This window comes from Heterodontus francisci, chromosome 21 (genome assembly GCF_036365525.1).
Source record: "Heterodontus francisci isolate sHetFra1 chromosome 21, sHetFra1.hap1, whole genome shotgun sequence".
Taxonomy (NCBI): Eukaryota; Metazoa; Chordata; class Chondrichthyes; order Heterodontiformes; family Heterodontidae; genus Heterodontus; species Heterodontus francisci.
In genome coordinates this window covers 58243111-58268495 of record NC_090391.1, presented here as the reverse complement: position 1 = coordinate 58268495, position 25385 = coordinate 58243111, and the positions used below count along the sequence as shown (strand labels likewise).

The window sequence follows — 25385 nt, the reverse complement described above, 5'->3', positions numbered from 1 at the left end:
ATTGCCCATAGCTTAACATTGCACCAGTTTTCTTTAGCTGTAGCATCATTTCTACCCCCTTGTATTCCATTCCACTAGATATAAAGCACAGCATTCCATTGGCTGTTTTGCTTTCCGTTCCTGTACTTGCCCATGACCCTGAAGTCTCTTTTCAATGTGCTGCGTCCGGCTTTTCACCATTTAGAAAGTACTGTAATCTTTTTAAGTCCAAATTGGACACCTCACACTCACCAATATTGAAATAGTCATGGAATCTTATTTTTTTGTTAAGTTATGCTTAAAATATACATGATTACAATATGGCTGATGGTTTCTTTCAATGGCAATACTGAGTATGTCAATTATGTGTGGCTTTCTATTCAGTCATCTAAATCAATAATAAATATGGTGAATAGTTGAGGTTCCTGTGGGACGGCGCCATCACATCCTGCCAGTTAGAGGATCTGCCCATTATCCCTGCTGTCTATCTCCTGTCACGAAACTAACGTCCTAAGTAGGTCAATAATTTTCCCTAAATTCTATGAGCTTCAACTTTAGCCAACAATCAGTTACGAGGGATTTTGTTGAGTGCTTTCTGGAAGTTCATCTGAATAACATCCATTGAAGTTCCCCTGTCCTCTACTTTAGTTACCTCCACAAAATATTTGATCAGTTTCATCAAGCATGATCTACCTTTTACAAATCCACGCTGGCTCTCTCTGATTAGCTGTAACTTTTCAAGGTGATCAGATACTCCATCTTTAAATGTACACTCTAGCAATTTCCTGACAACAGCTGTTAGGCTAAACAATCTGTAATTCCCTCGGTTCACTCGATAACCTTCTTTAAATAGCAGTGTGACAATTGCTATTTTCTAATTGCTGACCCAGCAGTTTGCTCTCTATCATTAACAAAGTGATGGAAGGTGTTGTTTACAGCGCTATCAAGCAGTACTTACCAATAAACTACTCACTGACGCTCAGTTTGTGTTTGTTCAGACCACTCAGCTTCAGACCTCATCACACCCTTTGTACAAACATGTATGATACAGCTGTATTCTAGCTGAGAGTGACTGCCCTGAATGTCAGGGCAGCATTTGGCCGACTGCGGCAACAAAAAACCTTAATAAAAGTTGTGTCCATGCAAATACTGATGCAAAGTAATTATGTATAATTCCTGCCATTTCCTTATTTTCATTTATAATATCACAACTGTCATTGTAATGAGACCACATTGCTTTTAATGACAATATATTTCTGAAGTTATTGTAAAAGTTTTGTAGCTCTTGCGGTCTGTTTTGTCATCCTTTGCTATTCTTTGTATCTTTGCCATTCACGAAGATCTGTGCATTTATTTTTTGCATTTTTGCATGTTTGTGGTCTCTTTTATATTATGATGTTACTGTGTCTTGCATGCCAGTCCATAACAGATGAGGTTGAGTTTGGAATTGGACCATTCAATGCGGTGGTCTTTAAGTTGAGCTTGCTTGATGGCAAGCTTGTCCCATTCACTGTGTCAGGGACGCTATGGAGAGCGATAAATACCATATTGTCCCTCTAACAGTGACCTGCTCCTCAGTGAATATCTGGCTTTCTCGACTCAAGAAACGCACCATCACCTACTGTGCAGCCAACATACCACGACCAGAACAGCAGTATGGATTGACTTGCCACGATGCACAATAGCTGACCAATCAGTGACAAGAACAATGGCGTGCACTGTCTGATCATGGAATATAATTAAATGACCATTACAGCTAGAACAGGAACATGTAATGACCTATCAGTGGTATGATTCTGCCCACATTTCCGTTCTGCACTACATATAAACCGACAGCTTCCACTAGTTCCAATTATTTCTCCAGTATTTCTGACAGTATTTCTAACAACTCTTTTTTCAAGAAAGCAACCACTGTTTTCAGCGCAAATGCACGTTACGTAAAACCGTAAATTGGTTTTACTCAAATGTTGCATCTTCAGTATTCCCTTCCCCTTTAGTGCCTAGATATGCTACAATTACAACTGTGCTCTACCCCCTCACCCCGCCACCCACCAGCCTCCCCTCACCCAGTTACTAGATTAAGGTTCCTGTAACAACCCTATTTATCCTTTATTCTAGGACCCTGATCCCAACCGGATTCAGGTGAATCGCATTCCAACACAGCAGTTCTTTAATATCCCAGTACAGGTGCCAGGGTCCCATGAAATGTAACACCTCTTTCCAACAACATAACCTTCAACTACGTGTTCATCTCCCGAATCGTTTCTTTTCCGATGCCAATGTGCATGCGGCTTGCAAAATAATCTAGAGATTATAATCCTTGAGATATTCTTTTATATTTCAGCTCCTGGTACTCTCTGAAAATAACCTCTTGCCTACTCTTTCCTATGCTGTTGGTCCCTACATGGTCCACAACGACTAGATATTTCCACTGTATTCTTGCAATCTGATCTGAGATATCCCTCACTTCGCACAAGTTGGGCAAATATTGTGTGGGACTCTTAATGCCCTAATTATTGAATCACTTAAAAGTATCACATTATGCTCCACTCCTCCTCCTTTTGAACAGCTTCCTATCCCAATATATCATGCTCAACATTCTGGCTGTTCTTCTGACAGTCTTCATCCTTATCCTCACAAATAGCCAGTACATTGTTCCTGTTGGATAGATTCACTTTCTGTATATCCTCGTTCTCCATTACATCTGGAGTTCAATTACTGTGCACTATAAGCCGCAACAAACTCATCCTGATCCTACCGCTCTCCACAAGGTGTGACTGAAATCTGCAGCAAACTGTCCAATACTCCTATAATAAAAGCAAAATAATGCGGATGCTGGAAATCTGAAATAAAAACAAGAAATGCTGGAATCACTCAGCAAGTCTAGCAGCATCTGTGGAAAGAGAAGCAGAGTTAACGTTTTGGGTCAGTGACCTTTCTTTGGAATTGACAAATATTAGAAAAGTCACAGATTATAAGCAAGTGAGGTGGGTGTGGGGCAAGAGATAACAAAGTAGAAGGTGTAGATTGGACCAGGCCACATAGCTGACCAAAAGGTCACGGAGCAAAGGCAAACAACATGTTAATGGAGTGTTGAAAGACAATCTGAACGAATGCTTTGTCTTTCAACACACCATTAACATATTGTTTGCCTTTGCTCCGTGACCTTTTGGTCAGCTATGTGGCCTGGTCCAATCTACACCTTCTACTTTGTTATCTCTTGCCCCACACCCACCTCACTTGCTTATAATCTGTGACTTTTCTAATATTTGTCAATTCCAAAGAAAGGTCACTGACCCAAAACGTTAACTCTGCTTCTCTTTCCACAGATGCTGCCAGACTTGCTGAGTGATTCCAGCATTTCTTGTTTTTATGTCCAATACTCCTCTTACTCCCGTTGGATTTTCTCCAATTGCCACATCAGCACTATGACCCTGAGCCAGAGAGTTTCTAGGTGGAGACATCTACTACAGACATGTTCTCTCGGGACAGTTCAGTTACCCACAAATTCCTATATCCAGAGAAAAAACTGCTGTGCCAGAACTTAGTCTGTCTTTATTTTAGAGGTAAAATGATGTGCAGTTGCTTTTTAGCTTGAAAGCTACTTTACTGGTTAGCTAACGCCAAAACACTAAGCACTCACCAATTAACTTAATACATATTTGCAACTTACCCACACCCTGTCATACTCTGACAGAACAATTGCTTCACTGAATGAGTTTTCCCCTCTATTTGTCTGGTGTCTGCCTCTTTCAATAGGCTTTCATGCTTCTGGCTGTGGTGCTGTTTTAAATCGGTGACTCCACTCACTTACTCAAGCTTAACAGACAAAACAAAGCACCTCCATCCAACCCCAGGCCCTCTACTATCTAGGAGGACATGGACAGCAGGTGGATGGGAACACCACCACCTGCAAGTTTCCCTCCAATGCAAACACCATCCTGACATGGAACTATATCACCATTCCTTCCCTGTCGCTGGGTCAAAATCATGGAACTCCCTTCTGTGGGTGGAGCGAGAGCACTTGGACAGCAGCGGTAGAAGAAGACGGCTTACCACCATCGTTGCCACGACAATTAGGGATGGATAGTAAATGCCAGCCTCGCCAACACCCCATCCCCTGTGAAAGAATTACAAAAAAAATTCCCCCTCTGCACCTAATTCTTACTCTTAGCAAATTCCAATTTCCAAACGTTGTTCCTAATGAATTCAATCAACATTGTGAACAATGGTTACTCTCTGTGCCTTACCAGAAGTTTAATCTCATCGGTCTTTTCAGGAACATTCAAGTTGCAACCATATAGACAGTTTCCAGCTCACAGTAATTATCTCCATTCGGACAATCACAGCTGATTGATTACTGACTACCAACCTGACTTGCACTGTTAACTGCTAATAGTGAACTGCCTTGCAACTTTTTTTGAATTTCAAGTTAAATTCTAAATGTCAAGGCTAAAGTTCAGTCTTACCCAAAAATTGCCACATTCTAAAGTTCCACTCTGTTTACAACAAATGCAGCTAAAGGTACAAATTATGCTTGCACACTTTGCCTTAACTCTAACTACCTTACAGCATTGCAGAAGAACATTCCATATGCGGACAAGTGCATTTCAAAATGAAGGGCCTGACAACGGTTTCAAGGGCAAATAGCGTTGAGCAATAACTGCCACATCTGCCAGAGATGCCCACATCCCTCATAAAGAAAAGCAGCTCATAAATGGCCTTGTTTTATATTCGTTCTTCTAGTCTTCTACAGCTCATCTATCAAACCCCTTAAACATTCTAAACACATCAACTAGATAAGCTGTACTTCTTCTAAACTCAATCTACGACAAACAAAGTTTATGCAACTTGCCTTCAGAATGTAACGCTTTAAGCATTGTTGTCATTCTAGTGACTCTGTCCTGCACCACCTCCAAAGCCAATGGTTTTGTGAAGTGCGGTGCCCAAAAGCGACAACAGATACAACAGAAACATCACATCCTTCTGAGTTTTATATTCCAAGACAAAAGAGATAGAGACCAACAATCGATTAGCGTTTGCAAGAAGACCTGTTAATTGTTGAGTGTTCAGCCAACTTCTTCACGAGGCCCTGTAGTAAGTATTGCGATGAAAGGACACAGACCTGAAACATAACTCTCTTGCTCTCTCCACAGATACTGCTAGCCCTGCTCAGTATTTCCAGCATTTTCTGTTTTATTTCAGATTTCCAACATCCGTAGTATTTTGCTTTTGATCTGCTGTGGTAATTTTAATTGTTTTGAATAGATAATTTGTGTAAAGTATGGATAGATGATCGTGGTAGATAAGATTCAACTTTTTTACCCATTCTCTATTTTGCTGTTTCTATGCGGAGAATGATTTATACATTACTTGGATCTGGATTTGTTTCCAATACAGGGAAATATGGACCTCGATTGGTTGATGGGATGAACAGATGCTCTGGCTGGGTGGAGGTGCTACATGGAGACCAGTGGTGGACGCTGTGTGACCTTTACTTTGATATGAAAGACGCCACCGTGGTCTGTGAGCACCTTCAGTGTGGGGCAGTAAACTCAATCCCGAGAGGAGCTCACTTTGGAAAGGGAACCGGTCCAGTGTGGAAGGAAAATTACAGGTGTCGGGGGAACGAGACACGATTGTGGGATTGTCCTGTTTCGTCCTGGGAACAGTTTAGCTGCTCACATGAAAATGATGCCAGTGTCATCTGTAAGGGTGAGTCATCTCAGTCAATTGAACTGAAATACACCAACTGTTCGACTGTCAAGCATCATTGACTATTTCCACAGGTCGCTGATTCCCTAGTTTTTCTGATCGCATGCTTCCTTTGACACTAAGATCCAAAGACGTGTTTGTGGGTTTATTTGAAATTACAAATGAATCCAAGAGTTTCAGTCCAATAAACATTGAATACATACAATGTCCAGTTGTTAGTAATTCTCGTCATATAATATCTCTTTCCGGGTAAATCTGGGGAATTATTCAAGGGCTATAGAATCAGCAAGATGCTCTCAGCACCACTGCCATAGAATGGAAATGTTGCTGGAGCATTGAAACTGTTATCAATGTAGGCAGTTAAAATATGAATTATCATGGAATTCTCTGCAAAGATCAGCTGTACAATAGAAAACACTGTGAACTTGTTTCCAGATAAGTAGTGAGATAAATTTGAATTTCTATTACAACAAGTGCAATAAAATGATAGTGAGTGAAGTAACTCGTTATTTCACCAATGTGTTATTTCTTTGATTATTTAACAAACTTGATGTAAATTACAATTCTCCCAGTTTCCAGGATTACATTTATCCATCAATCATCTTCCTCATATAACAGATTATCTGTTCAGTTATCAGATCACTGTACGTGGGACATTGCTCAAAAAAAAAGGGCTCCCACGCTTCACAATTTAAAATATAGGTAATAAAAACAGTAAGTGCTGGAAATATTCAGCAGATCTGGCAGCATGTATGTTGAGAGAAACAGTATCGATCTTTCAGTTTGCGGATCTTCCATCGGAACATAGAGATTTAACAGTTTATAATGAAAGGGGAATACAAGGAAAGAACGAAAGGAACCGTCTGTGAAATGGAAGAAGACAGGAGAGATTAAATGGCAAAAGGGACAATGCAAGGCAAAAAGATATGGAATGGGTCAAGTAAAAAGCACATTTATAATGGTGGTCTACATTGGAAGGCAAAATATCGTCCCAAAAGAAGGAAAAGGGGGAGGGAATCAGACCTGAAATTGCTGAACACAGTGTTGAATCCAAACGCTGCAAAGAAGCTCGTGGGAAGATGAAGGGCTGTTTCTCAAACTTATGTTAACCTTCATTGGAATTGTGTCGGAGAAAGCGGAGGGAGAGTTCAGAGTGGGAGTGGAATAAAGAATGAAAATGACAGGCAACCAGAAGCTGAAGGTAAAGATTGCAGACTGAACAAAGGTGTTTTGCAAAGTAATCACTCAACTGTGTTTGGTCTCCCGATGTAAAGGAGACAGCATTATGATCTGTCAATACAGTAAATGCAGTGAAAGTACAAGTAATCGCTGTTTCACTTGGAAGAGGTGCTTGGAGGCTTGGATGGTGAGAAAGGTAGAGGTAACAGGGCAGTGGCAGCATCTCCTGCGCTTTCATGGAATGCTCCTGTGGGAAAGGGTGTTGAGAATGATTGAAGAGCGCATCAGGGTACCACAGAGCGAATGGTCCCTTCAGAATGTTAAAAGTGGAGGGAAGGGGAAGATGTGCTTGCTCGTGGCATCACATTCAAGGTGGTAGAAATGGTGGAAGATCATCTATTGAGTATGGAAGCTGGTGGAATGGAAGGTGAGGAGAAGCAGAATCCTATCATGGTTCTGGGAGGGGGGAAAGGGTGAAAGCAGAAGTATGGAAAATGGAATGGACGTGCTTGAGGGCCCAATCAACCATGGTGGGTGGATGATGAGGTGAGGAGAGTCCTTGTTTGAGGAAAAAGGAAGACATATCTGGAAGCACTGGTATGGAAGGTTGCATCACCAGACAGATACAATGCAGATGGAGAAAGTGGAAGAATGTGATAGAGTCATTAGAGGAATCGGGGTGTGTGGAATCATAGACAAGGTAACTGTGAGGGTCACTGGAGTAACTCTTTATACTGGTTAATAGCCTATCCCCAGAATCAGAGACAGTGATGTTGAGGAAGGGAATGGAAGAGTTGAAGATGAACCATGTGAAGATAAGGAGGCGAAATTGGAAGAATCGTTGATGATATTTTCAGGTCGAGGGCGAGAGCAGGAAATATCAGTACATGTGGAGAGGGGAACGACCTTCAGTCCCTCGTGTCAGTCACCTGTCAGCATTAGTGACTACAAATCAAAAGTGTTTCATTGCTTGTGAGGTAATTTGAGACTTCATCGGATGCATTATGTCAACTTAAACTTGTCTGTTTCTCTCCATATGGAAGAAAAGGAACTGTCATCTGTCAGGAGCCATTTAGAGCCCCTGCTCCTCCCTTCGGTCTCATCACTTATCAATAGGCGGTATTTGCCGCGCTCAACCACAGTTCATTTTACCTTTTTTGCTCAATTTAGTCAGTGCAAGATATGTCATTAAAATGTATTTACTGAGAAAACGTAATGGTGAAGAATATCTTCTGACAAGCCGTCTGAACAATGATGACAGAAACAGTAACCATTAAAATTAATAACGTTTCTGGTGGCAGTAAGTTATGAGATATTTTGCTTCAGTTTCATCATTCTCAATGTGTTTCATATCGTAGATGAAAATTGGTCACTGAGGCTGACTAACGGGGCAAGCCATTGTGATGGGCGAGTGGAGATTTACTACACCGGCAGCTGGGGGAGATTGCAGGATAGACACTGGACCCTGAATGATGCCAACGTGGTCTGTACACAGCTGGGCTGCGGTGAAGCGACAGCCAGTTATAACTATTCAAAGGATGGAAAGAGTGAAGGACCCGTCTGGGTGAATGATGTCCAATGTGAAGGAAACGAATTGCAGCTCCAGAACTGCAGCTTATTCACATTGAATTCGTCTCTGACTGACAGTATGGATGTCGGGGTCCTGTGTGCAGGTGAACAAATTCTTCACCGTTTTTACCAAAACATAAAAGTGAAATGTCTAATCTGCTCAGAAAAGTGGTAATATAGGTCATTTGTTCCTGGGTGTCTCAAACCAGTAATTTCAATCAGGTAGTGGGGGTGAGGATGGTGGGCGCTAGGGGATCTGGGGCTGGATGGGGGTGGTGTGCAGAGAGAGAGAGGACACGGGCACAATTAAGCAACAAGAACTTTTTATGACAGAACTTTCAGTAAACACCTACATTACAAAGAGTTTATCAGGAGTGTAATCGGACAGAAAACTGACACAGAGCCAAACAAAGAGATGTTGGAGTGGGTGACTAAATTCTTTGGCAGAAGGTTGGATTTGAAGAGCCGGAGACACATAGATATTTCGGGTGGAAATTCTGACCTGGTGGGTTAGATGGTTAAAGGCAAGACTGAAAGTTGTGGAGATGGAAGTGGGTGATGGACAAGAAGCTGGATTCAGAGAAAAGCAGAGCTCTTGAAATGATTCAGGCTGGAGGAGGTTATACCGATGGCAGGGGGAGAGCATGAAGGGTCTAAACATGAAGATCATAATTGAAAACTCGAGGCATTGGTGGCAGGGAAACCAGTCTACATCAGTGAGTACAGTGGCGCTCCTGAGAGAGGCTTCATGTAGGACAGGCAACAATGCTTCGGATGAGCTGATGTTTATGGAGGGTGCAGGACGGGTGATGGCCCAGGAGAACATTAAAATAGTCGGTTCTGCAGGCAACAAAGCATGGGTGAGCATTTCAGCAGCAGATGGGCTGAGGCAGCAATGGAGCTGAAGGATGATAGAGGTGAAAGATAACAGCCTTGTGATAAATAGAATATGGAATTGGAATCTCAGCTCTGGTATCAAATCCGGCGCCGAGCTTGCAATCAGTTTCATTGTACAGTATATAAGTGGAGGTAGCTGTGTGGGATTTGAGCTGGTGTAAGTTTCATTAGGCTGTGTATAAAAGTAGACAGATGTTTCAGACTCGACGCTTGAAAGTTCCATTGTGCAGCATGTCAATGCGGGCATATGTTCCAGGGATGTTGCATTATGCAGAATGTAAGTATGGACATATGCTTTGGGGCTGTTCCAACGAACATTTATTGACCAATGACAGAGTGGAACTTACAACATATGAGACAGTTAATGATTCAGATTTGATACCGTTTGTTTACAGTAAGTATTTGCTTCGGACACAGCGGAAATCAATGTATTCCAGCGTTTCACGTCAGAGGTTTACAGTGCCGAATGGTTATTACACACTCAGTCACTGGACACAGTGGAGTATTTCATCTTGTTCTTCAGTTCTGCCAGCTCCACCCAGCATTTATGTCCACCTACAGAAGCCATGTGTCTTCTCCTTGTCTTCTACTTCTCTATCTGATGGGTCACATCGCTGATTTTTATTCTCCAAAGTGCCTGACGCAATTAGTCCAATCATTTTTCTCCACGCCAGTTTAAATACTGGTTTGCTGCTCAACCAGAAGGTCTACCCATCTGGAGTGCAATTGTACATCGGGATTTCATGATCCTGTCCGATATTTTGCAGAGCGATCCTGTTTTCTACCCTCTTTGGTCCGGTCCAACAGTCATATATTGATATAATTAGTAGTTTAGTTCATTGATCTTTTACAGACAATAACAATTGCTAATGTGCCTCACAAGTTTCGTTTGCTCATTGAACATAATAGCAGCAGCCTGTCTGGACAGAGAGGTCTGCATATTCTCTGTTCAGACATGCGGTTTACGTTTCTGAAATTACTCAAATATCTTCATTGTCAAAGGCAGATTCCCATCCTTGCAAAAGTAAGTGATTCTTTTATGCAATTAATATTAAATTGATTTATGATAATGTTATAATCAACACAACCCTAGAACATAGTTCTACACGAAGATACTGCATATTGTAAGGCTGATGTTCAAGGGCAGAACTTGTAGACGTTACATTCTCCAGTATGAAGTGAAAGAAACATATAGGGTGGATTAAACAAATTCTGGCCTTGCCAGTGGCACCCACATCCCCTGAAAGAATTAAATAAAAAACCAGAAAGGCACGGTGACATCTGGTGAACTATCTGGTAATATAATACTGAATGGATCAATTGCATAAAGCATCATCGGGTCCTACTGTTCTTCACTAAAACCACGCGTTAGTCAAAGATCATCCAGGAAGGCAAAGAAAACGCAAAGCATATCTTCTCCATCACAAATCTTCCTCCTGAACCACTCCCCTGCCTCGTCCACCCTCAAATCCAAAAGTAAGTGAGAGGAGCTCGTGGAATTTTTGTTACAAAGTTCAAAAATGTCTGTTAAGTCGCCTTCCACTGCTTCCCTTTCTTCCCCAACCCACCAGGCCTAACTTCCTATCAATTCCCCACCCCCCACCCCATACCATCACCCTGATTTGGCATTTCTTGTTTCTCTCCTAGAATTCCCCACGCTCTCTCTGTACCTGTGCTGTTGATGAAATCCACATATTGCTGCCTACACCTTATTTCTACTAAACTGCCGAACACACACATTCACTTCCTGGTCCCCATGTTAGCTGACAATATTAACGATTCTCTCTCTCTCGCTCGCTCTCTCGCTCTCTCTCTCTTTCTCTCTCTTCATGTTCAGCCCCATGTCCTTCAAATCAGCAGTCATCACACCTCTCCTCAAAAAGGAGCCATTGACCACCTGTCCATGCAAATTACTGCCCCTCCTCCAACTGTTCATACCTCGCCAAAGTCTTTGAATGTGTTGACGCCACCCAAATCCATGCTCATCTTTTATGGAGTTGCATGTTTTAATTTCTCAAATCAGATTTCTATCCACACCACAGGACCAAAACAACTCTTACCAAAGTCACAAATGATCTCCTAAGTGATTGTAACAAATGCAACCGGTGCCTTCTGATCATTCTTGACTTGCATACAGCTTTTGATATGAGTGATCATGAAATTCTGCTCCAAGCCCTTTCCATTAACACCCAGCTGGTTCCAGTCTTATCTAAACGGTCATAGTCAGAAAGTTATCTGCAATGGCTTCTCTTCCCGCTCCTGCAAAGTCGCCTATCGTGTCACCAAAGCATCTATCCTTCGACAACTCATTTCTCATTTACATGCTGCCTTTCAGAGACATCCGCAAACACAGCCTCAATTTCCACATATAACTCACAGTATCCAACTCGACCTCAAATCCAACTCTCGTGATCCCTCCACAGCCTATACACTGTCAGAATTCCAGTCTGGCTTTCAGTACTGCATCAGCAAAAAATTCCTCCAACTCAGTATTGAAAAGATACAAGCCATCAGTCCCCATCGCATCTCTTCCCTTGCCACAAACTCCATTCCTTTCCATACCAACAGTGTGCTACTCAGCCAGACTGCTTGTGACCTTTGTATTATATTTGACCCCGAGGTGAGTTCTCTATCACATATCCATACAATGATTAACACTGTCTATTTTCACCTCCATAACATCACCCTACTTTGCCCTTATCTAGTATTGTCGATTGCTTTGTTCCCTCTAAGCTCGATGATTCTAATGCACTCCTGGCTGGCTTCCCTAGTTACAACCTCTGCAAAATCTGCTGTCTCGACCAAGTGCCACTGAGCCATCTGCCCTGTGCTGACTGACCTACATTGTTCTGCAATGCGCGATTTTAAAATTCTCATCCCTATTTTCAATTCCCTTCTTGACCTCACAGCTCCTGTCTTTGCCATCGGTTCCAGTCTGACAGCTCTTAGTTCTGGCTTCTTGAGCATTCCTGAGTTTAATAGCACAGCATCTTCGGCCGTGTCTCTAGCTGCGGAGGTCATACGCTGTAGAATTAATTCCTTAAATCTCTCTGCCTGGCAACCACTCTTTCCTGCTTTAAGACGCCCCATAAAAACTAACTCTTTGACTTAGCTTTTGGTCATCTGACTTAAATATATTCTTAGGTGTTCCATGTTAAAATGTCTTTGACATCACTCCTGTATCGTGCCTTGAGATGTTTTCTCACATTAACGGCGCTAGATAAATGCAATTCACTTGTTATTCGAAATAAAGGAAATAGGAGATGGCAGTAAATGTCCGTCCAAGGTACCAAATAAGGGCAACATACATGGACCAGGAACAGATACAGTTATAGTACATGAGTATAAATTGACTGTTAATCATGTGAGTGAATGCCTGTACAACAACGCACATAATGTTTAAAACATAAAAGGGGAACTGGAGACCATAACTTGTCAAAGTCAGATGTAGAAGGTTAACTGAACCATTTATGTTCTTTACAATCAATGTAAGAAGTAGTGTAAACAATTCAGTTGAAAAGTTTTATTTACCTGTCAACGGCACATTTAACTAGTTCTTTTTTTCAGCTGGTGATGGTACAATGAGTTGTATTGAGTGATGAGGTGAATGTGTATTGAAAGTATAATCCTCCTGTACTATTGTCCAACAGAACACGCGCAGTTAAGGCTGTCTGACGGTGGAAGCCCATGTACTGGCCGAGTGGAGATTTATTACAATGGGACATGGGGCTCAGTTTGCGATGATTCCTGGGATCTGGCGGACGCTGACGTGGTTTGCAAACAGCTGGGTTGTGGAAAGGCATTGGACATGGCACTTCCTACATCTTGTGGACCAGGCTCAGGGCCAGTTTGGTTGTATGAACTGAAGTGTTCCGGTAACGAATCATTTCTCTGGGAATGCCCCTCAGCATCGTGGGGTAACCACGACTGTTCTCATAAGGAAGATGTGAGGATCATGTGTTCAGGTAAGGGTGCTTCCATATACCCATTTTCCGTAGTGTTGTGCACGTGGCTTCACAGGGAAGATATTACATCGAACGATATGCAATGGACAGCACAGAATCTGGCCATTCGGCATAACTGGTCAATGTGGTGTTTATGTTGCCCACGAGTATCACCCCACATTACTGCATCTAACCCTCTTTGCCTATCCACCTACTTCTTTTTCCGTCATGTACCAATACAGCTTTACCTGAAAGGCATCAGTGCTAATCACCTCAACAATTGCATGTGTTCGGAATTCAAAATTCAAACCACTCCCTGGGTAAAAATAAAAAAGTTCTCCTGAATTTCTTATTAGATGTATTCATGATTATCCTATATTTATGATCACTAGCTTCGATCTCTGTCAGTTAACTAGTGATTAGTGTCTCTTATCCCGAGATCTCTTTGCTGCTCGACATCATTTTCACTCTTATTTTGCATGAAGTACGTGGCCTCTTTATTCTTCCTATCAACACTGACCACCTTAGGCTTATCTGTATTCAACTCAGTTGGCAATTGTATGCCCATTCGACCTGCTTATTAACGTATTCCCATATTTTGTCTGTCTTACTTAGTGTTAACTATATCCCCAAATTGCTGTCATCTTAAATTTTGAAATGATGTCTCCCTTGTCTAAATCCAAATCTTTCATGTAAATATTTAGCAGCAATAATCCCAGCCCTGTGTAACACCACTTCCCACCTTCCGCCATTCTGGGTTACCAGCTTTAACAATGACAGTGTGCTTTGCAGCGAGTTTTCTACCATTCTTCCACTGATCTCTTGACTCCAAATGCTCTGTCTCCAGTCATGATCCTACTATATGCTACCTTGTCAGAGGTCTTTTGGGAAAAAAAAAGAACATGCATATTGCGTCGACTGAATTATCACCATTATCTTTCTGTAATTACTTCAAAGCATTCAATAACCTTGTTTGTCCTTCTGTTGCGAAATCTATGTTGATTATTCTTTATTACATTATGGGCTGTCGGTGTATTTCTGTCACTTTTCTGAAATACGTACCGGCAATCAGTGAACACAACCGGAACAGCATGTGTTGAGTTGTGCAGTATGAACATACAACGAGTTATCAATCTAAACAACGGGATATTTCTTGTGTCATTGACAGAGCACAAAGAGCTGCGGCTGGTGAATGGGAAACATCGCTGTGAGGGGAGAGTGGAAGTGTTCCACAATGGCACCTGGGGAACAGTGTGCTCGGATACACTTGATAGAGCTGATGCAGAAGTGATCTGTAAACAGTTAGAGTGCGGTCCCCTCAGTTATATCGATTATTCCGCTCAGTCATACGGAGCAGGATCCGGACCCATTTGGCTCGATCGAATCGAGTGTATTTCACACGAATCGTTCCTTTGGCACTGTCAAACAAAACCGTGGGGTAAACACAACTGTGAACACAGGGAGGATGCTAGCGTTGTTTGTTCAGGTAACACAACAAACCTCTCAATGTGCCAGTGTCATTTAAAACATTGGTGTCTGATACAGTCAGCATGTTTCTCTTCTCAACAGAAGCAAAAGTAACTAAGGAGCAGCCCCACAGATCAAAGGACTGCATTCGAGAATATGATTGTAAACGTGTGCTTTCACCAGGTGCTACTTCCTCTTTATTATACCAACTATCTGACTTGTACTCCTGTCTTATAATACATCAATAATAATAATTGATTCTCTTTGACAGATTCGGGACAATGGTTGCGCCTGTTTGGAGGTAACACCAACTGCTCCGGGAGAGTGGAGATATTGTGCAATAACAGCTGGGGCACGGTGTGCGATGACTCCTGGAACATGGCCGATGCCAATGTTGTCTGCAGACAGCTGGATTGTGGTCACGCTCTATTGGCGCCAGTAGGGGCTACTTTTTCCCAGGGTGACGGTGTTATCTGGCTGGATGAGGTGAAGTGCACTGGAAGCGAATCTTCTCTGGCCGACTGTCCTTCCTCATCGCCGGCTCAATCTGACTGTGATCATAAGGAAGATGCCAGTGTGATTTGTTCTGGTGAGGGTGGCAGGGTTTGGAGAGTGGGGTTAGGGTTCCTTGTATGGCTAAATTGACTCATTAATTCGGGAAATTAAGAACAGTATTTATCGTTTAAATGGAAAGTGCTGAAATGTCATCTTCCTGAGCGTTTTGTACAATATATTCCACAGGGCTCGATGTGCCTCTAAATGCTTTCCCATCCACATCTGCAGGTACTTACCATTATTACTATTCCAGCTAGTGTTAGGGTTTGCATTCGTTGAATTGCTATTGTTGTCACTGTCTGAAGATACAATGAGCACGTTCTCACTGACCGGAACATTTTTTTCCTCACCGCATATTTCAAATGGTCTGTTTGAAATTCCGCTAATCCCAGTCTCTGGCTGTACCTGAACTGCCCTGTACTCATCAGAAACATGGGGGCACTGTCTCTGTAATTTACGTTGGCTCACACTTTCCTCTTGTGCAATTCACAACACACATACTGGGGAATCTTCAGCCCGACTCATTGCCCAGACGCAATGGATATAATTATTAAATACGTACTGTAAATACTGTATCATGCAAGCCAGGCTGTGTCTGTGTTAAACCTTTCTGTATTGTTGTCATTAAGAACAGGGATATAAAACTACTTCCATCCTAGTTGCGGTCTTCTTCGGAGTTCTGCTAATCTGTGTGTTGATCTCACTGATGGTGATTATACAGAAAACGTCAATCAGAAGAGGTGAGGCTTATATCTTACCGCGGATCCAACACAAAATCCCAGATATTGTGTCATATACTTGCAAAACTCTATGTCCACTGCAGCTTTCTGTGGACTGTCAAGTGGCCTTCTTGGAACTACATTGTATTTCTTTCTGTTTTTTGCTGACTTTCTCCATTCAATGTGCTGCGGAATTAGTAAAATCTGACATTTAAAAGGGAGAGTGATTTGAAGTGTCTACATTCACTGAAGAGTTGAGCACATAATACATGAAACTTTGGAAGAGTTTACTTCTTGTAACAATGGATCAGGAAGTTTAATTGACATTCTAGGGCTGTCCATTCAAGCTATTTATTTGACTGTCAATCTTCCTTCATCCATTGGGCAGCAGTTCAAGCCCTTCAGATTCTGGCTGTGGGCATCCAATCACGAGCTGTCTAACCGGGTCTGTCTGTTATTCTGACAGGTGATACGTGTATAGGACCTTCTGCATCCAAAACAACGCTTCCAGTCATATTTCACCCATCCTACTCACTCCTGATTTATTATAAGTAATGGGCCTCTTAATAAAAAACACTTTTGGAACAACAAAGAACAAAGAACAGTAAAGCACAGGAACAGGTCATTCAGCCCTGCAAGCCTGGGCCGATCTTGATGCCTGTCTAAATTACAACCTTCTGCGCTTACGAGGACCATACTCCTCTATTCCCATCCTATTCATGTTTTTTTCAAGATGATTCATAATAATATAGAGTTTTTATAGAAATAGCACTCTCTCTCTCTCTTATGAAGAAAGATTCTGTAGCTAGGACAGCATAGGCCTGGTATCTCTGCCAAGGACCGAACCAGAACAGGCTCTGAAACAAGACAGTCCTAAAGCGGATACGATCAAGCTTTGTAACCTCACTAGACTAGCAGTAGTTTACAAATGATAAAAAGCACGAGATCAGGTCAGAGAGTCATCGAGCAATAGAGTTATACAGCACATAAACAGGCCCTCTAGCCCATGGTGTCTGTGCCAACAATCAAGCACCTATCTATGCTGATCTCATTTTCCAGCACTTGGCTCTTAGCCTTGTATGCTATGGTGTTTTGCCTGCTCATCTAAACACCTTAAATGTTGTGAGGGTTCCTGCCTCTACCATCTGTTCAGGCAGTGTGTTCCAGACTCCAACCATCCTCTGGGTGAATATTTTTTTTCCTCAAATCCCCTCTAAACTTTCTGCCCCTAATGTTAAATCCATGCCCCCCAGTAACGGAACCCTCCGCTAATGGAAACCGTTTCTTCCTATCTGTCCTATCAATGCCCTTCATAATTTTGTATCCCTCAGTCAGGACCCCCTCAGCCTTTTCTGCTCTGAAGAAAACAACCCTAGCCTATCCAGCCTCTCGACATAGCAGAAATAATCCAGCCCTGACAACATCCTGGTGAATCTCCTCTGCACCCTCTCCCGTGCAATCACATCCTTCCTATAGTGTGTTGCCCGGAACTGTAAACAGTACTCCAGCTGTGGCCTAACTAGCGTTTTATACAGCTTGATCATAACCTTCCCGCTCATATATGCTATGCCTCGGCTAATAAAGGCAAGTATCCCATATGTCCTTCCGAACCACCGTATCTCCCTGTGCCTTCAGTGATTTAACAACAAGTCCACCAAGGTCCCTGAGACACTCTGAACTCCCTCGGGTCCTACCATCTATTGTATATTCCCTTGCCTTGTACGTCCTCCCAAAATGCATCATCTCACAGTACTCAGGATTAAATTCTATTTGCTACTATCCCACCCATCTTACCAGCCCATCTATTTCGTCCTGAAATATAAGGCGTTCCTCCTCACTGTTTACGACACCACCAATTTTTCTGTTATCTGAGAACTTACTGATCATACCTCCTATATTTACATCTAAATCATTGAGATACAGTGTATTAGCAAGGGTCCCAGCATCGATTCCAGTAGTACACCACTGGTCACTGGCTTCCACTCGCAATAGCAACTTTCGACCATCACCCTCTGCCTCCTGCCACTAAGCCAATTTTTGATCCACTTTACCAAATTGCCCTGGATCCCATGGTCTGTTACCTTCAAAAAGGAAGTAGTGAGAGCTCAGGGCCAACATGTTCCCATAAAGTTGAAGGGTCGGACCAACAAGTCCAGGGATATAGTGGATGTCAAGGGATATAGAGATTCAGATAAGGAACAAAAAGGAGGCTGATGGCAGATTCAGAGCGCTGAAAACGGTGGAGGCCCTAGAGGAGTATAGGAAGTGTAGGGGATACTTACAAAATGAATTAGGAGAGCGAAGAGGGGACATGCAAAACACTGCCAAGCAAGATAATGGACAACCCAAGACGTGTTTTAAGTATATTAAGGGAAATAGGAGGAGTAGGGCCGATTAGGGACCAAAGTGGCCACCTGTGTGTGGAGCCAGAGGACGTAGATTAGGTTTTAAAAGATTACTTTTCATCTGTGTTCCCCATGAAGAGGGACGATGTCGGTGAGAAGATCATGCAGGGGGATTCTGATGTACTTGAACAAATTAGCATTGAAAGGTAGGAAGTATTAGCTATTTTAGTGGGCTCAAACTGGATAAATCTCCAGACCCAGATGAGATGTGAACCGGCAGCTATGTGAGACAAGGGATGAGATAACAGGGGATTTGGCACACATTTTCAAATCCAATCTGGTCACAGGAGATGTACCAGAGGACTGAAGGACAGTGAATGTGGTACCATTATTCAAGAGGTGTAGCAGGGATATACCAGGTAATTGCTGGCCAGTGAATCTAACATCAGCAGTAGGGAAACTATTTGAAAAAATCCGGAGGAACAGGATTAATCTCTACATGGAGAGGCAGGCATTAATCAGGGATAATCAGCATGGCTTTGTCAGAGGGAGATCGTTTCTAACAAACTTGATTGAACATTTCCTCAGTGAACACATTTCTCCCCAGTCTGCTGCAGGTGAACATATGAGTATGTAGAAAAATAGACACATAGACATAAACAAAAATACACACAACAAAACTACTCCACATTCACAATACCTAGCATTGTCTCTTTACTGTCACTATATCTGCGATTTGGATGTGTTCGCAGATAATTTACTGTTAAACGCTCGTGGGTTGCAACTAAACTTTAATCTCCCGACCCTCCATCTGACAGGTTCTGTCACTAGCGGCAAGGGTTCACCGGCTGGTTTGTACCAAGCAATTTATGAAGAGATTGGGAGTGTTCCACCTGGCAAGGATTCCTATCAGGTCCGGCGTTCAGGTCTGTGCTTTTAATTTCATAACGAATTTTCACGAGACAAATGTCACTTGCACTTAAACATCGCATTTTAATGGTCAGTTTACTGACTGAACACTGTCAGAAATCCGCTCACTATCCCCATGTGAAGGAGTCCTATCACAGTGCGAGTGTGCCTATATCTGTGTGTAAACTAAGATGAGCACTGGGTTTGGGAAGATTCCCACTCGTCGTTCCTGCTTAAATAACGTCATTTCTGTTTGTAATTTGGGCTGCAATTTATCTTTTGAAGTAGTCCAGGCCATGACCCAGGCCTAGAGCATTCCTGTGGGCCTCAGTTATTACATTTCACTCAACTGGATTCTAGTATCTGACCAGTATTCAGTTTCTTTGGGGATGAGGAGACAGGAGTTCCAGTGCACAATACCATCCACCAATCCCACAATATATTCGTATGCAAAGTTTTTATTCCATTTAAACTAGACCATAAATAGTCACTGCTCTTAGGAGGAGACAGTCACATTGACTCAGATTTTATTTCTCTATGTTACTGGATTTCTGGGTCAGAAACACGTTCTCATCAGGAACCCCTGACCTGAACTTGGTGGTTTCTAGAAAATACTTATTCTAACAATTTGTATTCTGAATTTTAACATGAAATCTGCAAATTCTGCACCTTGATACTGGGGCAGCAACACTGCCAAACCTATATAAGTTCTGTCCTGAGATATATTTGGAGGGCGATTTGACCATTGATATAAATTACTCAGGTTACAACAAAACACACAAAGATGATTTCCCTGGCTGATTAGATAAAGGAGAATTGTAAAAGATTCTACAAGTATATTAAGAATAAAATGGTAACTCGGGAGAGAGTAGGTCCCCTTTAGGATCAATGTGGCAATTGATGTATGGAGCTACGGGAAATGGACAAGGTCTTAAATGAATACGTTTCGTCTGTGGTTACCGTGCAGAAGGTCATGGAAGGTAGTGAGTTCAAGAGAGGAAACACCGATATCCTGAAGCGCATCAACATTACAAAGGAGGAGGTTTTGGAGGTTTCAAAGCTCATTAAGGTGGATAAATCTCCAGGGTCTGACCACGTGTATCCTAGGATGCTATAGGAAGCAAGGCAGGATGTTGCTGGGGCCCTGGCAGAAATTTTAGTATCATCGTTAGCCACAGGTGAGGTACCAGAAGACTGGAGGATAGCTAATGTTGTGCGTTTATTTAAAAACGGAAGCAGGAATATGCCAGCGAACTGCAGGCTGGTGAGCCTTACATCAGTGGTGGAAAAGTTATTGAAAGGGATTCTGAGAGACTGGATTTATATGCATCTGGAAAGGCATGGTCTCATTCGGGCCAGTCAGAATGGCTTTGTGCGTGGGAAATCATGTCTCACGAATTTGATTGAGGTTTTTGAGGAGGTGACCAAGAGATTGACGAGGGCAGGGCGATGGACGTTGTATGCATGGACTTTAGCAAGGCCTTTTGACAAGGTCCTGCATGGTAGGTTGATCGGGAAGGTTCAAACACATGGGGTCCAGGGTGAGGTAGCCAATTGGATACAAAATTGGCTTGGTGATAGGAGGCAGAGGGTAGTGGCAGTGATTTGTTTATCAGATTGGAGGCTGGTGACCAGGGGTGTACCGCAAGGATCGGTGCTGGACCCTCTGTTGTTCGTTATATATATTCATGACTTGGATGAGAATGTCCAGGGGAAGATTAGTAAGTTTGCAGATGACACAAAAATTGGTGGTATAGTGGACAGTGAAGAAGGTTGTCTAAGGTTACAGCAGGATATAGATCAACTGGAGAAGTGGGCAAGGAAAAGATTGGCAAATGGAAATTAATGCAGACAATTGCAAAGAGATGCATTTTGGGAAGTTAAACCAGGGCAGGCCATATATAGGTAATGGCAGTGCCCTGGGGAGTGTTGCTGAGCAGAGAGACCTTGGTGTGCAAGTACATAGTTCCCTGAAAGTGGCAACACTGGTAGGCAGGCTGGTGAAGAAGGCGTATGGCATGCTTGCCTACATTAACCGAGGCATTGAGTACACGAGTTGGGACGTAATTTAGCAGTTGTACATATCATTGATTTGTACTGTGTGTAGTTCTGTTCGCTGCACGACAGGAAAGATGTGATTAAGCTCTAGAGCTTGCAGAAAAGATTCAGAAGGATGTTACCTGGTTTGGAGGGCTTGAGGTAGAAAGAGAGATTGGATCGGCTGGGTCTGCTTTCCCTGGAGCGAAGGAGGCTGAGACAGGACCTGACAGAGGTATATAAAATTATGAGAGGCATAGATAAGGTAGATAGCCAGAGTCTGTTTCCCATGTTAGGGGTGACAAAAACTAGAGGGCATCGATTTAAGGTGAGAGGGAGGAGGTTGAAAGGAGATAAAATGGGTAAATTTTTCACTCAAAGAATAGTGGGTATCTGGAATGAGCTGCCTGTGGAGGTGGTTGAGGTTGTAACAGTAGCAACATTTAAGAGGCATCTGGACAGGCACTTGAATGACCAAGGCATAGAGGGATATGGAATTAATGCAAGCAGGTGGGATTAGTATAGATCGGCATTATGGTCGGCATGGACGCGGTGGGCCAAAGGGCCTATTTCTGTGCTTTATGGCTCTATGACTCGAAGAACAAATCCGTTATTAGCCTCCTTGCACTCTTTCCTGCCCCATTATCTGGGGTGGGGTTCGGTTTTGGAGCCACCACCGGCCGTTTGATACTCTGAAAGGGGAAGAGACGGGGCAAGGTGGACAGGTTCTTGATGTAGAAACTGTGCTGACCGATTATGTTTTACACTATTGTCTCTGCTCTGATGTCTGAAATCTAACCCACCAGCTGTACTGTGTAATGTTTTAACTGCTCGCTGTATGAGCCAACATTTATGGTCCATCCCTAGTTGCTCTTGAACCACTGCAGTCCCTGTGATGAATGTTCCACAATCGTGTCAGATACAAAGCCCAGGACATTGTCACCAGATGATGATGGTATTATGTTATTTACTCGAACGTCACAATTAATCTCTCCAATAACCATCCATGTTTGTGTTTAACAGTTACTGATTCCATTGAGTCCCTCAATCAGATTGAATATTACACCAGTCACAGTTTGAGTGACACTGATCCTGGATCAGAAAATCCTGAAGGGAACTCCTCCAGTATTCAGGGTGGGTGCAGATTTACTTGTTGCCATCAAGTTTTTTAATCCATAACGCAATCTGCTATCTAACATTAACAATGAAATATATCAGAACTTACTCGCTGTAAAATGATGCTGCTGAAGACATGGAGATTTGCTGACTGATTTTAGTTTTAAAAATTGAGAAATAATTTGGATTTCTCAGAATCATGTCGATTTAACCCAGTAGTATAATGGAATGAAACTTTCAGTTCATGATGTTTTCTGATACTGTTGTCTGGGCGGTGAAATGCGAAATTTGTGTGCATGTTGGACAGGTGATTCAATGGGATATATGTGACTTTAAAAGGGAGGCCAGAATTTTCTCACACAGTTACCACAGACTGCAAGGGAAAATGCTGCTGGATAGCGGTGCAAAGGAAGCTCGACGTCTTTACACTGTTAGGTGATGTTCCCGGAGTCGGCAGAGCTGGTGGATGGAGGCTGCACTTTAAGGCTCTGGGCAGGTAACTGAGCCTCTAAAACAGGAAATGCATGGCAATTTACCAAGGTATTCACAATTTAGTGAAGGTGCGTCAAAAGGGCGGCACAGTGGCGCAGTGGTTAGCACCGCACCCTCACAGCTCCAACAATACGGGTTCAATTCTGGGTACTGCCTGTGTGGAGTTTGCCAGTTCTCCCTGTGTCTGCGTGGATTTCCTCCGGTTTCTTCCCACAGCCAAAAGACCTGCAGGTTGAAAGGCAGAAGGGCCTGTTTCAGTGCTGTATATCTAAATAAACCACAGTTTTCACAGATTCACCATCTGTAAGCAAGGGAAAGGTCAGTTTTGGCTGTGAAAAGCATTGTGGTACTGGAGAGCGATACTGACTCGCGATATTGGCAATCTGGAGGCTGACCAATCTTGGCGATCACAACAGAAGTATTCAGGATGAGCATCCACTCCGAATGGCAACATACTTATACAAAGTAAAAAGAATGGAGACCTTGAGCAGTGAGTGCAGCAATTTATAATTGGTGTCAGCCACTCCTATTTTGAGGTCTCTTTGAGAGTGACAAGAATCATGAGGCTGGAAGAGAGTGTGGAAGAACAGGGCGCACAGTCTCACGCAAGCAGCTTCTTGAGTGAAGAAGGTGCTACCCACCAGAGAGGGTTTACCATCAGAGGCTCTGATTCCTGCAAATCACAGAGCAGCAGTGTCATTGAAGATTGTGCCTCTCCAGGGAGGCGGTCACTGAGCTGTGCACTATGATGGAGGATGATCTGAACCAATGAGTGGGGCACCCATCCTGCAATTACATTTTCATCTTTTGTGACATGTAAGACTGTGAGCTTAATGTTAGGCACTGCACTCACCTTGCCATACTACATTGATCCTGTTCCTGCACTGAAGCCTCTTACATGGGACCACCTCACGTCTGCTCACCTCCACATCAGTCTCCTGCCAGGCCCTCTCTACCTGCCTAGCCGGCCTCCTTCAGCCGTCCCAATGGGAAAAGCACTTCCCTCCTTGATCTTGCAGCCTGGAGGATCACTTCCAGGGTGGCATGAGAAAACCTGAGCGCCACCCTTGCTCTGAGTGCTGCCATCTAACAAACACACCAGTTGTCAGTCCTCCCATCCAATGTCCTACAGTGCTCCTTTCTTTCAATCGATTGCTGGCTGCGTTTAGAATAGCATGGGCCTATGGAGACTCAACTACCGTGACACGACATGGTCCTACCATTCTCCAGCCTCTAATCTCACTACAGCTGAACATCACAGTCAAACCTTGCAGGCCCGGGTAGATTGACGTCTAATGATATCATTCTAAATATTCAGTTTTACCATGTGATTTTTGTGAAAATCGTTATTTCCTCTCAGGTCTGCTTCCGGGTGATTATGATGATGTTCAGACTGCAGCCATTGACACTCAGGATGGTCACTTGTTGCTGGACAGTGGTCCTGATGATCTCTTCACACTGACAAGTGCCGGTGGTGATCTCTCCACTCTCGGTGAGTTAAACTCCCACAGTCACCAGCTCTCTGTCACTACTTTGAATTTCATTCCCATCGGTGTTTTCATAGACCGCTGGTTGATTTAAATTCATGTTGTGATGAAAGGAAATTTATCTAATTAATGCTTGACTTAATTTAAAAAATACTTCCTGATGTTATTCCTTTTGTAATATCTCTCTTATTAATACTCCCACTGGAAATCCTTCAAGTGCTCAATCTGAACACCCTGATTCAAGCTCAGAAGAACCACTTCATATGCTATCATCCAGCGGGAAAATAACAACACGGTGAATGGAGCTGAAAAACATTCAAATACCAGTCCCCATCACCTCATTGACACTTATATAGATGACCCGAACTGAACTCGATTTCAGTTCCATCATTAATACATAATCCTTCTCCCCACAGTATACAGCTCTCAGACCTGCACTGAACTCGCTTTTAGTCCAATCATTTATCTATCATCTTTCTCTCCACAGTATACAGCTCTCAGACCCTCACTGAACCAGCTTTACTGGTTCCCTCCAATCTTGAAGACAATGAGGATGTTCACTGTGATAGGTACACAATAGCAGACATTCCTCGAACGATGGGCAGTGACTGTCTGGTTAAACATTTTATGTCTACATCAACCCAGTAAGAGCAATGCTGTATGACTTGTTCCATGTGTATAGTCCCGGCTGGTTCTGATAGTAATGTGATAATCAGAGGTGTTTTCAACAGTCAGTGATTCTAAAGTATCAGAGAGAACATTCTGTGTACTTAATCTTGAAATAGGAGTCTTATAGAAACAAGAATATTCCTAGGAGATCATATACTGTATTTGATGTGTCTGTTTGATGGTTTGCATTGTTGTAACCCTCTCAAGTCGTGTCTGCTGTCCTTTCAGCTAAACGTCAGCCTCAAATCCTACAAATGATGTCTGAAGGTGGACCACAGGCTGGTGGAAAATATTCTGTGTAAATAT

The 25385-nt window shown here is 42.8% G+C and overlaps 1 long non-coding RNA gene across 1 annotated transcript; it reads left to right on the top strand.

Annotated features, from left to right (window-relative positions):
* Positions 1-22374: 22374 nt before the first annotated feature.
* On the top strand, positions 22375-25152 carry LOC137381022 (uncharacterized). Its single transcript, XR_010977110.1, has 3 exons — positions 22375-22449; positions 24284-24415; positions 24898-25152. It is a non-coding gene; the product is annotated as an uncharacterized lncRNA (long non-coding RNA).
* The last annotated feature ends 233 nt before the right edge of the window (positions 25153-25385 follow it).